Genomic DNA, 14042 nt, shown 5'->3' with positions numbered 1-14042 from the left:
CTGGGTATCCGCAGTCGGAGACATTTTACATGACGTACCCATCTATCCCTGTCAATGGAAAAATTGTATGTGCGCAGATCGCTATGACATTTTTTTTTTAATTAAAAAATCGATGTAAATTTCTTCAAGTATTATCTAAATAATATTGTGGTACATAGTGTCACAAGATTCGCGCCGTAGTGGCTTTTTCCTTCCATTAATATAATGGAGTTTTCCAGTATCTAATAGAATTGTGGTTCTCAGTACATTTTCCTGTGCATGATCGAGCTCGCCGAGCGAAAGGGTCAGTGTTTCTAACACCAACAGTTAAATACTAGTACTATTAAATACTGCAGCACAAAGCTGGCCATAAGCAACTTTTGTTAGGAAAATGCGTGAGTTATTTCATGTGATAAGTTATAAAGCATGATGTGATAAGAACATGGTTGTTGCTGAATAACTGTTCTACAAACTTGGTTCAAACTGTATCCGTTTTCACACTAGCATGACGTGAACTTTGACTTAAATGCATTCAAGGATATCTTTGCACGAGCTGGAAAATAAGTTCTTGCAAAAGTTCGTAGATGGATAATATAACAATAAGTAAACCCAGTGTTAGAAAAAAAAATTGTTACTGACAACAAACTCAGACAAAAGGTGGAATAATGAACATTATTCTGTATTAACAACTATCTTCGTTTAAAATGAAAGTGCTCATGTGCAGTCTGTCGCTGTTCAATACATCGCAATTAGGTGCTTGCTATATTGTCGCTGACCTGGCCCATGCAGTCTTTATAGGATTCTCGTTTTTACATTTTTATCTCTAAATAATAGGCCGCTTCGCTATGTGTGTTTATACTCCAGCCTGATCAGCTGGCCATTAGATAGCGTTTGCTGAGCAAGATTGATCATAAGTCGATCAATTGCAGCGTGAGCTTATGGAATCGTTCTAAGCGCCAAATGGAAAGAGACGCCTGGAGCCATACTTGTTCTTTGTCTGGGTTGTTGTCCAGTGATCGCTCGCACGTAACAGGCAACAAAAATGTCTACACTAGCAACGAGAAATCAGGTTTGTTTTGTTCAGGGTCCAAACGAAGGCAGTGGGCCACCGAGCTGAGCGACGACGACGAAACGCCACTAAAAATGTCTTTCTTTCCATCTGTCGGCAAACGTTCCTAGGAAAGCATACATCGCTAAATTTGCTAAGGAGAGAGAGTGACTCGTCCATTGTCGTCCCCTATAGCGCTTGAAGAATCAGTTGGTAACGAGACGGACATTTAACGGACACGGATTGAAGGTCAGCCGATGCTTTTGCTCTTTGGCTGTTGCCGGGCGAAATTGGACACAGAACGATGGAAAAAGTGTTGACGACGTTATTGAAGCGAACCTCAGGAGAAGTAGACAATTTCGGGGAAGAGGGCAATACAGCCTTTTCCATTCCTCATACATCCCTCTCTTCTCTGAAAGTTGTACCGAACACGACGTCTATTTTCCCATTATCCTAAGATGCTACCAACGATAGTCATTGGGTCCCGAGATTGATGTGGTGCAGAGCGGTGAAACGGGGGGTGATTCAGAGAAAGAATACTGGTCGCTAAAGTGAAATTTTCGGCCACCACAGCAATGAACGTCCAAATGGTAGAACCCCTCAATACACCTCCTTCCACATTGATGCAGTGGCGTCTTACGGTGAACAGACTATATCAACATGTATGAAGCTTAGACATCAGATCTTCGTGGAACAGAGCAAAGGTAGCTAACCAGATTCTGCTTCGCAGACTGTAACTGAGGTAGGTAAATACTAATTGCTAAATATGAAAGTATTGGGTTCCGCTTAGGAAAATAGTCTAATTAAAGGATTGGCTCGTTATTATATCCGTGGGCTGACGTTTCTTTTTCGGCGACGCAATCCAGCATTTGCTATACTTTTAACAGACACAGGATTTTAGATAAGAAATGCACCAAAACCAGTTCGCCTTTGTATCGGCTGAGTGTTTTGGAATACAGGTGTGTTCTTTGGGAGGACTTTGTATCGCAAAAGGCTTATACTACGCCCTGAAAGATGAATACTTTCAAATTTTTAAACTTTACTAGAATCATTTTACCATCTGTTACACGCCTGATATGCATGTGAACGAGACGAAGAGGTACCGAGGAAAAAGGTGGAGATTATAAATTAATTCTTATAGGTAGATGTTCTTCCGATTAGAATTTCGTTTTGTTTTAGCGTTAGGAACATTTGTCACCCCGAAAGCACTTCGCCAACTCCTGACTGCAAAATAGGTCCCACAGTCAGCTGCGTAGACGGAGGTGATAGCTATAAATGTGGAAAAAGCAAAGTACATTTTCAACAAAAATACATCTACCAACTCGTCGTAAAAACGGAGAATGAGGCTTCTATACGTACGGTCTGTGAAATGGTGCGAGTAAACGAAACTAAGAAAGAACGAGAGTTCCACATGGACGCAGGTACTCCGCATCGCCTTGTGGTAGGCGGAGTGGGTCAAAATACCTCGCACAGCCCAGGCGACAAAAGCCACCTAAAATTGGCCACACACGGTTAAGCAGAGAACGCACGTACACACTACTGTCCTGCGAGTGTCTCTTGCGCCAAGTTTCAAGTAGAGGACAGAACCAAAACGTTATCAAAGTGATGCCACGCAAATTATTCCGATTTTGTAGATTCGCAAGGGGCGCTCGTTACGAAATATTTAGTGGCTTGGACGTCCAAACCCCCGATAGGAAGAGTCAGGGCCCCTAGTCCAAGCTCCGCCATTGATTTGCAATGCACGACATTTGTGGCCTAATTTAAGAACTAAGAAAAGCATTTTCTAAGACTATAACGCTGCAAGAATTCAAAAGTGCTCATCGAGCAAATTCTGCCTTTTTTATCGATTTTTTTTTCATTTCTGATTAAGAAGCTGCTACGTATTTGCTGAGTTGACAGGCGTTCGATTTGTTCTCAAATAATTGTAAAAAAAAATCAGCAGGATCAATATCTACCCAATTTGACGACAAGGTTCTTTCTTCTTCTTCTGTCTGATTTATTATTAGCATGGTGGTCGTATCGGAATCATAACCGTGATATTACTATATACAGATAAATGACTTCACAGCCGCTTCTGACTTCGTGTGCCTGCTTGCTCTTAACTAAGCAACGACTTCTGGAATGCATTAGGAATTCCTTTGATATCTGTCGTTCCTGTAGTCGACGTGACGTTAAAAGTTGTCGCTGGCGCGTTCCAACGAAACGACAGCGGAAGCGTGGCAGGTCATCAATCTTAACTTCATTTACATACGGCCATTCTGCGCGCGGATGCGGAGTTTGCCAAGCCAGGATAGTCTAACCGTCGTTCAATCCAACCGAGTACGACAATCAATGGTGGGCCGCTGTTTCTCAGCTATCTTAGGAACGAGGTCCGCTGTTGGAAATGTTCTCCAGCCCTCGAGCTTCGGGCTCTGCGTTTCCACGCTGATTAAACCGGAATGAAGGAGAGCGGCTGAGATCATCGAAAGTGAAGCCATCAGTCACCAAGCCCCTGCCAGTGCTGTGTCATGTTACGAGGTCTAAGCTTGCTGGTAGTGTCCATCATTACAAATTTCTAGTTGCATATGTTCCGAATACGATTACTGTGTGAGGAGATCCATACATTTTAACCTAGTGTGCTAGGTCTCATCAGCACGAACGTAAGATTCGCTGCGTAAAATGTTGCCTTAGCAAAATCGATTGTCAACTCAATTCAATCAGTTACTCTGCACAGGTCGTTCAACTCGTACCTTCTTCAGATGAGTAAAACAAGATACCTATGACTACTTACTAGATCTTCGGCTAATCCGAGTAGGTCACGTAAGGTACCATCATCCATGGACGTTAGAATAGAATCGTTCACGCATCAAAACGTTGAACTGTCGCACGACTTGTTGTCGCGCTATGCTGTTGTTACGCAAATACTGTTATTGTGTGTGGCTCAATATTACTATGCTAAGAGATATAGTCTTCCACTTTTGTTTAGGTTACATGTTGTCATCGCTGTCATCATCGTCGTTTTGGAATAAATGGGCCATATTTTGCCATGAGGAGGCGCACTGGCCGAGCTAAGAGGTAGCAAAAGAATCGCACTGGGGTCGTGGCAATGGGAACAAGTGAAGCAACTTAGGACAGGACTCGAGAGGGCAACGATGTAAGTTCGTGTAATGCGAATGGCTATCCCATTTATGGGAGCGCGCCACTTTATGGGCGTTGTAAAGTAGCACACGAACTGGGGTGTAAACGCATGGGCCTTGTTGGGCTGGAATACGGCAGAAGTGGAGGTCTCGTCTTCAATCCCAGCACTTATGGCTTCTGGTTTCCTGGCTGCGTAGCTGATGCGCAAGAAAGAAGAATAAATCTGACCACCCCCGACCCTTCTACCGGAGCCCTTTCTCAGAGACTCCTGTCATTCCGTTGTGATGACTTTTGAGGCGCCGCATAACTAGCTCTACGATGGATCGAGCCGCATGGGGTCACCCCGACGCCCCGGCACGGTGAGGAGAATCTTGAACGTGCACGAGCAGAGTATATCTATGGTATTCAGGAAGTTACATTATCCGATCAGAAACAGATCAAAATTTGGCTCGATGCAATATTCTTTTTATTGTTCATCTTAAATGCATGCTTATACAGACGGTGTTCTTTGAAACAAGAAAAAGAAGAACTATTTTCACAAATATATCTCAGAGAGCTCCAGCTCCAGCTTCTGCTTGAGACTGCTTTAGCCCTAACAAATTTTAGCAGCTTTTTGGTTTCCTTTGTACTTTGTAATACACGGTATCATCTAATCATGTTTTAGAAATGAGAAAAACAGGACACATGTTACGCTAAAAATTTCTCTCAAAACTCTCGAACCTATACGAAAGCTCCCATAAGCCTTCGTACCTTATTAAACAGCTTGTGCAATGTCCACTTATAAAGATCATGATAGACTTCCCGAGCACATACCTGCTTTATCACTATTTGTATTTACCTTCTTTTAACTACCCGTTCATTTTACAGTTATGGTACGCAAGTGCTCCGGGAAGACACTTTTGGTCTGGTCGCCATTACCCATAGGGTCTAATATGTACACCGATGTATACGGTTTGACATCATTGTTAGAGTGCTAACAAAAATTCACAGAACGTAATTACTACGAAATAGACGTAGACAAGACTACGGACTTATTCATAAACACTGACGAGATGTGTTCAAGTCATTTAGCCTATCTAGATAAACACTTCAATATCTGAAAACGTTTATTATAAATAGTATTAAATATTAGCTTGGAAAGAAAATTTCTACGTTTTAACAAACTCTCTTCTATTGCTCTTCATTTGTTATTTATCTAATATACCGTTAGAAAATGCTCTTCTTCTTCTGTTAGCGTGCTGTAACGGTATTGTGTCAAGCTAACAAGTTCAACTCGAAATAGTCCGAACTATTTGCTATTGCTAAAATGATGGCCAAGAGTGGTTAAGCAAGTTTGACTACCGGAACCTAACAAGTGCTTCGCGCCTTGGCCGACCATCTATCCCGGTCTGATGGTGACCACAGTCGACACGGATCACGAACTTAAAACATGGTTGAAAAAGCTCGTAGAGACGAAATCCGCTCTGTTTTATTTTTGCACAGAAAAGAAATTCGGTAATTTTTTTTTTTAAAACTGCTGAGTAAAAACGCCCAAGGGTCTTGTTTTCAAGCTAATATTTCTCTATTGTGCATAATGAACCCGCGCCGAATAGTACTGTTTTAAACCTACAATATATATTATGTGCTGATGACCTAATATATTTAATATCTGATGGCCAAGCCCGTTTGATAATGTTGTTATTACTAACTTAGCATTTGGTAACGGGCGTGATAGTTCAGCGCTGCTTAATACTCTAGTCCTAGGTCTTATCATTTTCAATTGTTCTTCGTAGATACGGTAGACAAGAACGGGTAGTAATTGATTAAAGGGTAAGCTTTGCGGCGCCCAGTAAGAGAGACCTCCACATCGAATAGGTTGATTTGCAATATTTCAAAATGGCCGCTTAGACCTGAAGCTGGCACGCGTGCGGTGACGGTTGTCGGAGCTCGACGATTCGATTGTTTCATCGAGTCTGAGGGCTGTGCTCAGAGGGGAACTGCTGAGGGAACGCGGCGCCGAAGTAGCTGGCTGAAAAGGTGAGCTTTTGTCAGCCGACAAGCGTAACCATTTACGATTAATGAAGATACACAACTTTGAGAATGCCATGTCCAATAAGAAGTTAGATCAAACTATGACGAGACAGAATAGCATAAAAGTTAGAGACTAATTATTTAATGGTAATTATACTACTGTGTATGCTCATTTATATACTGAAAATCACTTCCTCCCTGTGACGAACGAGCAGAGCTATGCCGTCTGATATACGTCAAGGAAAAATGTCATTGCAAAAAGCATCTACATCATTTTAATGCGTTGATTATCATAGAACAGTCGGCTGCATCTGCCGCAAAACGAGCCCGGCCAATTTCGCAGGGCACCGTTGCTGGTAGTCTGCAAGGAAATTACAATGGACGAAATTAGGCTCGTATATGACGACCTAATTGAAGTGATATTAAACCTGTAAATGTTTCAAAGTCGACGATATTATTGATGTCTCGGTTATTTGCATTATTGAGAAGGCGGGATCTTGGCATGACTCATTACCATCTCCTTCTTAGCAATCGCTTGCCAGAACTGAAGCCGTATTGGCTCTAATGCGGTAACGATAAGCGTCAAAACCGCGTCTACGGAACATCAAAGACACAGTTGGCTAACACGCAAACACAAGTCTCTCTAGGGCTAACACTAAATGTACTTGGTTTTCGCTAATAGTCTATGAAAAGGTTTAGATAAACTGATGACCAATATTTGTCTGACGAAGATTAACGCTGTCAGTTAGCAAGCGGCTCAGTGACGCCAATCAGGAGTAGATGATGAAGGATGACAAAAATTTCCGTCGCAAAATAAGTAGAAACTATTTGCCGCACAACTGGAAATAATGTTTATTTACGCTAGCCTGGGCACTAGCGACCAGTAAGAATTGCACCATAACAATTTGACCAATGAGCTCAAAGATTTCAACCCTTCTTTTCTACATACTGTATAATATCCAATTGTTTCTCATCCACAATAATCAATGCTTCTTCATCTTCATCAAGTAACTTTAATCGGATGGCCAAGCTGACCGGCCTATGTGTGAGAGGTCCAATGCAGGACAGCTCACGGTACGTCTCGTCAGTGATGTCTGTCTAGTTTAGCTCTTAATCCCTTTAAGATCTAATTTTTGATCAGTCCACAAAGCCGCTGCAGTAATATTTAACCGGCTTTAAAGCAAAACTTATTAGTATCTCATAATGACAAAGGCCACGATCGCACAGTCATGATATGAAGAATTTTTGTGCAGTCAACATTTGTGTAGTTAAATCAATTAGTCCATCGAAGCCAATTAGAGACGGCTATAAATTACACACACAGAAAATTTACTACACGCATTAGTTAAACTCACGTAGAGATAATAGGCAGGCTATTATAAAGGAACGAACAAAATCTGGGAAGCCCAGTGACAAACGAGCATATTTTTTTACAAGCAACAGAATTCGTGAATAGACTGGGTGTCATCTTCATAACAACCGTCGTAAAGTTTAGGCAACAAATCTTGGGAAAACGAATATTCAAGGAGTTATAGGATATCGTATAGTAACTCACTGTAGCCACCGTTCACACACCGTTCCCTTACGATCGTTTCGTCTATGTATGAAACGTACCGAAGATCACAAAGACAGTATTTTTGCCGGTGACGTTGTGCGTGTCTAGATACAAAAACATACACTGTATTTTACTGGGCATCAAAGAACATTGTATTCAGAAAAAAAATCAGTGTCAAGTTTATCAAAAAAGATCAGTTTGGGACAATTTAGTGTCAGTTCATATAGTACTGATCAGGCCGGGTCTCAGTTAACGGTGAACTTCCCCGATAGCGAATAAACAAAGACAAAATAAGCATTTTCCACTTCCTTTAAAAATCTTGTTGTATAAGTGCTTATAGCACTCGGTCTGATATTTGCCACAGTTTTTCTTCGAATAAGGAATTCGGCCTTAAATCTGGCCTGAGAACGTTCAAAGCTGTAACTCACTAACAATCAATCACACGGTTCAATTCGAGGCCAATCGAACGCTGCGTTCGCTCTCCGACGGGTATTTCTTGTTTGATATTGTTGACATGGCGCAAGAACATGAAAACAGACCAGGAACGCTAGTAGCGACATTCACGAATAGACGAAATCCATATAGCAGTGAGGATCTCCGTATTCGTTGAGAACGCAACGACTCTATTTTGCATCCATATCGCAGATCGGGCATTTCTGGTGGCTTACGTGTGGCCCCTTGGAGAAGACAACCTTCATCGACTCGTGCGTCAAAGCTAGCGTTTTGAAAAGGTGCAGGGTCCTGCGAAGTCCTCGTGATGAATGATCTGTACGCCGTCTCCCACACCCTTAAAAATTTGCGCTGTAAAACGAACGTTGTTTCAAGCGGAGCTGTTTGCCTCCGAATCTTATAGGCTCAGCGGGATAGGCCTAAATTTGGCATAATAAAGTTAAAAAAAAGATACAGCAGAAGCGGCCATGATCTCGAATAATGGACTGATTAAATACAGTTAGGCTGCCAAAATCTTTCACGAATCCTAGGTTTTACTCAGTTTCAGCTAGAAGACGATTGGCTACAGCTGCCGCTAACCTCAAAGACGGTTGAGTATTTTATTAGAACCATTTTACGCCAAATAGAATTTTTGCTGCTATATTAATTATTTATTATATATATTATACAACGCTTATATTTATAATAATAAATAGCGTTGTTCTGACTATCCACACAGCACAAAAATTATCCCGTGTCTAAATTATTTGCAGATCGCCATATTGTACTGTCGATATGTGATTACAAACAAGCCGCAACAGCACCGTTGGAACGAAGTGTTCTGTTGATGCCTAAGATCTATGCGGAGTTGAGACATCCAGAAACCTAATTATTAGAGAAATCATTCAAGTCGACCGGACAGATTATTTCGAAGATGTTCTTCCGCGTTTTCGATCATCTCATAAATGCGCACTCGATAAAATTCTGGGCCTTCGATTACTTAGTCTATGAATCTTGGCTGCGAACCTACAAACACGTGTGCGTTGTGGGTTCGAGACCGTGAACGCACACGAATCATTCCGCAATGGGGGCTAGCTTTTGGGGGGATCAGCCGTCTGAAACGATGCTTCAGAGCAGGATCGGAAAGGAAATATCTACTTCGGAGAGCGCGCGGACCGAATACTTAACTTCGACCAGGCTAACAAGCTGTGACAAATGACTGGCAATTGCACCAGGGTCTGTTCCCATTCAAACGGGAAAGAACGCATCGTTGTCGTAATTTAATATCTCGATAATTGGATAAGCTCTATGGCGAACGTTAGTCCTAACGAACGCTTATGGGTACACATGTTTTGTGTTGTATAGAGAAACAAGCAAGTCGACTGTTTCAAAGATACGATCGTGCTTATCACCCTGGCAGTCAGATCTACAAACCCGTAGACAAACCTAAGAAAATTAGTGGATCATTTCCAATGACGTATTACGGTATTGGTTGCATTCATACTTGATCATCAAACCATGTTTCGTAGCAGTGGTTAAATCATTTTAATTAGTAAACTAAAATACGAACGTTTCTCGTGAAACGAAACGAAGCAATGAGCGGTGCTGTTGAAGGAATGACGTAGTCCTTTTAGGCCCCCGTGAGCTCTTGAGAGACATTTTGTAGCCACACAGAGCATCTAGGAAACGTTATATGCAACAGAAGTTTCTGTGCACCTGAATGTAGTTTTAGGTCTATACTTCCGAAAAAAGTTCCCATTTGCTGGATTCAACGAATGCGTTTAGTGGTTTCGGGTGGCCGACTTTAGTTTAGCAATAACTATACGAACTTGGAATCATAAAATACTAACCTGCTTAATTTTCATTTTTCATTTCTCGTATCAGCAGTTGACATGATATGAAGCAAGTGCGGTACCTGAAAAGACCCCATAGCAGATATGATTCTACCGCTTCGGTTAAGTGGCAAAGCTGACCCGTTCTCCGGTCGCGTACCCAGACGCGTAGACGGATCCGTTCAAAGAATTCTATTCGGAGATAGATTTTATGTTTCAAATGCATCGACAACGACTCGTTATCAGGGTGTTCGCCCAAAGAAGCATGGCTGGGACGTGTGTGTTGTCCTAAAATTAACGTTTTGACTTTAATTAACGAGACGTATTCCTTAATAATTCCCGAGTAGGACAGCCGTTCGGGGACAACGATCTTACGACTGAAAGCTATGTGAATCACTGATAGTTCAAACAATCTATCGACGAGAATATAAGTCCAAACGATCAAGATTTGAGACTGTTGAAACTTGCAAGGGGCGCATGTGATGATGGTAATCTAATCAGAGCTGATAAGCACTAATGAGCATTCACCTGGGAGGGACAGCGCTGAATTCGACGTCTACATTCTCTCCGTAGCAGTAGCTTCTCTTGTCGTATGTGAAACTGCCCCAGGCAGTGAACGCAGCAGGATCAGGCCTGACTCGTCCGAACAGTATAGCGTTCGAATGTGTATATATAGCGGACGTAGCATGTATCCACCATCAATGGAAGGATGGCATGGCATGCATATCATGGCTACTGAATCAAGATGGTGCTTATGCCCCACTGGACAACGCAGCAGAGTCCAACTGAAGGCTACGAATGGCCGTAGGCATTCACTTAGAGTCTGCCGCTTACTTTGAGGCCGGACACAGAGTTACAGCCACTGGATGTATACAGACGTCTGTGGACCGCACAACATCCCCACTCGGTCCGCCTCCCATATATCATGCAGCCGTGTTTAGAAAGTACGCATAGGACGTAGGTCTTGAGAGACACGCTTTTCAACGGACAGCTACACGAACCAGCATATTCAACGATTGCTTTATATAAGTAATCGCATCATGTTGAAGCAGGCGTATGGTTAGAACGACGCACAAGAATTCCAAGTATTGGAACAATCTCTTCCGTTGTTATCATTGGCGCTTGCTGGGTTTTAAACTATCCAGAAACGTTTACTGCGGAAAAAAAGGGTTGGATTCTTGTAAATGGGTTGCATTTCTTCGTTAGTTCAGTTTAAAATATTGCTTTGCCAGGATCAAGTTCGTTTCCCAGCCACGTTATGAATAAATATCTTCGTGTTATCATCGACTGACCGGATGTAAAAATCGACGACAATTTAGCCACTTCTGTTACATTAGGCCTTCTGGGAAGTTCCATACGGCAGTGAGCGCCAATGAAAGAACGTCCGCCACCGCCGTTAGGCTTTGCATCAGATAGACGGCTGGCTGACTGGCTGACTGGCTGGCTGGCTCTGAGCAAAAAACGAACCTTTCTTCGCCAAGGATCGAACGTAGACCACAACGTGTCCCGACGATTAGCAGGTAAACAGGTTACCCACTGAGCTAACGGATAAATGTGTCGCATCCATTGAGGTATCCACTAGCATCAGGTTGTCGAAGAAGAATTGATGGGTTATGGCCCAAGTAATATGAACTGCGTAGAGCCGGCACTGATGCCATTTGAAGGTCGATCTTCGTCAGCTTTTGCAAGTTAACTTCGTCGACTTTTCAAGTTGTGTAATCAATTGACTGCTATGGAGAGAATGTTTCACATCGAAATTTCAGGACGAAAGCAGCAAAAACGCGTGTAGCGCCATTTCGTCTGATAACGCTATCTTAACCATAAGCAGCATAAATCTTATTATTAGTCAGAATATCATTGGTGTCTGTGTCGCAAATAAATTGTAAAAGTTTTTTTTTGTAAAAAAATTAAAATTTCATTCATTTTTGCAATCTAAGTTCTAGTAATTTTAGCAAGTTTACTAGCGTCACATCTGGACTTTCCAATGACATCAATGCCGATCCAACGCGACTGATATTATCTGAGATAAATAACTTCAGAGATAATTAGCTGAAAAAAAGCAGTAAACACTTCTTCGATAATCGAAGATTTGCTTTGATATTGCAGCAATGTGGACGTTGATCGATCCTGATATTAGCTAGACGTGCAAGTCAATCTTATATTTCACTGATCTTTCGAGAAATCGAGCACCCTGTATCAAACGATGTGTTGCCTGTGATTATTTTCAGTCAAAGTTTTGTGGTAGGATACAAGACGTATGTGATACAAATCTATCCGGACGGACAGCCGTTTCAAATGTGTTTTTCAGTCGTTCTGCCTTCCCGGTCTCAGCGCCGACCATTACTTCGTTATGCAGAGGCAATTTTCATTACGTTACAGTATACAGACTACGTTAAACTTAGGCCCAGTTTTTTTGGCGTAGCAGACAACGAACCATACAGCGTCTTTTCGTTCACGTTACAATATCCATTTTATGTTGCGATTATGTAAGGTCGAACTAACCTGATAAGTTCGCTGACACTATTATACATACATGCTCCAAGCGACGATATATAGACATGTGCGGCATTTAAGCTCCAATAGTTTGATGCCTTGACATACAACGAGGACCCACCGGTTTCTCCAGATATACCGAGAGTGCTCTTAACGTATTTTATACGCAACTGATATGGATTTCCTTTTGCAAACGTTTCTATCAACACTTTGGATGTCACTGCCAAGTCGCCACATTTGTGAGCTTTGAAGTTTTCTTTTCAAAGATCATGCATCACTCTAGAACTGTGCCCTTGATAATTCCAGAAACACATACCTGGGACGTATATCTCATCGGCTGTATGTGTCGAGAATTTTCTTTCCAGAAAAAAAAAAAAAAAAACTATTTTATGTCACAGATTTTCAATAGTAATAATAGCAGGATACTTCTCCATCATCAATTCTTGGTTTGAGCGTGCACTGATCGACGGCTGTGCATTCTTCATTGGTCACCTTGTAAAATAAAAGGAGTACCATAACAGTTTGCTCTTTTCGAGCTTCGAATTTCAACGATGTCGTGCCATCTTCCCAGAATAATCCCGCCTTGCAGCTTTCGCTTTGGCATGATATTGCACAACACTGCGGCACGCTAGCTATTTCTATAACTGGGAACGGTACAACCCGTTGTGTCGCGCTAAAAAGGATAAACTTGTACAAATCACACATGCACACACGTTCACACAAAGGCTTCCTCTTCGACCCTAACGTAACCCATCGTGCGCCATCCTTCCTACACAAACACCTGCAGCACAAGCCCTGTCGTCTAAGAGAAACGCAATCTCCATGAACACAAAGACACAAAGTTAATGTAAGGATTAAAACAACTAACTAGCAACGCTTTACCGTCCATAGGGCTGACTGGAGAAATTTGCTGGGTTGGAGCATGGCGAAACGAGAGGCAATTGGAGCAAATTTTGTTTCTCCCCTTATTTGAATGAACGACAAGAATTCGCGGGAACCGTACACATATATTTAAACTTACTGTAGCCCAGCGGACAAATCCGAAATGATTACGGTAGCGAAAGGTTTATACGTCAGTGCATACTATGCAGAACCCTACAAGTGAAGCATTGAAGACGCGTCGATCTGCCTTCTACAGAAGGGGAAAAAACAGTGTATTTTTTATAAGCGGAACAGGTTTCGAATAGTGAACTTCGATTGGAGTCAGCCGTCGTTCAGCTGCCATTGTGGTAATGGCTTCATCAGATCAAGCGTGATGGCTTCTACTTGTGTGACAGTTTAATATGTGTATGCTATAACAACTGTCCTGACCCTGTACGCAGGGCGCGTACCAAGTAGACAATGGATATTTGTAAAAAATATACTGACATGATACTTAACTTACTAGGCTTATGGGTTAATATGATGAAATAAGGAATATCTGTGACCTATCCTCACGAGTCGTCTTCAACGGTGTCAGACGAGACAGACGTCTCTTTTATCAACCACACAATAAAGTTAAATATTAAATAAAATAAAGATTATTATTAAATCACAATAATACCATGGAGTAACTTTCATTCATCTATGAGAAAACTAG

At 41.9% G+C, this 14042-nt stretch overlaps 1 long non-coding RNA gene across 1 annotated transcript; it reads left to right on the top strand.

The window, feature by feature from the left end:
- Window positions 1-1255: 1255 nt before the first annotated feature.
- LOC147755598 (uncharacterized) lies at window positions 1256-13698 on the top strand. The gene is made up of 3 exons (XR_015329140.1): window positions 1256-1769; window positions 3993-4503; window positions 13355-13698. It is a non-coding gene; the product is annotated as an uncharacterized LOC147755598 (long non-coding RNA).
- Window positions 13699-14042: the final 344 nt, after the last annotated feature.

The sequence above is a fragment of the Varroa destructor genome, unplaced genomic scaffold, assembly GCF_002443255.2.
Source record: "Varroa destructor unplaced genomic scaffold, Vdes_3.0 BEIS01000005.1, whole genome shotgun sequence".
NCBI classification, from domain to species: domain Eukaryota; kingdom Metazoa; phylum Arthropoda; class Arachnida; order Mesostigmata; family Varroidae; genus Varroa; species Varroa destructor.
The sequence above is the reverse complement of the archived record's forward strand: the minus strand, read 5'-3'. Positions and strand labels throughout refer to the sequence as shown.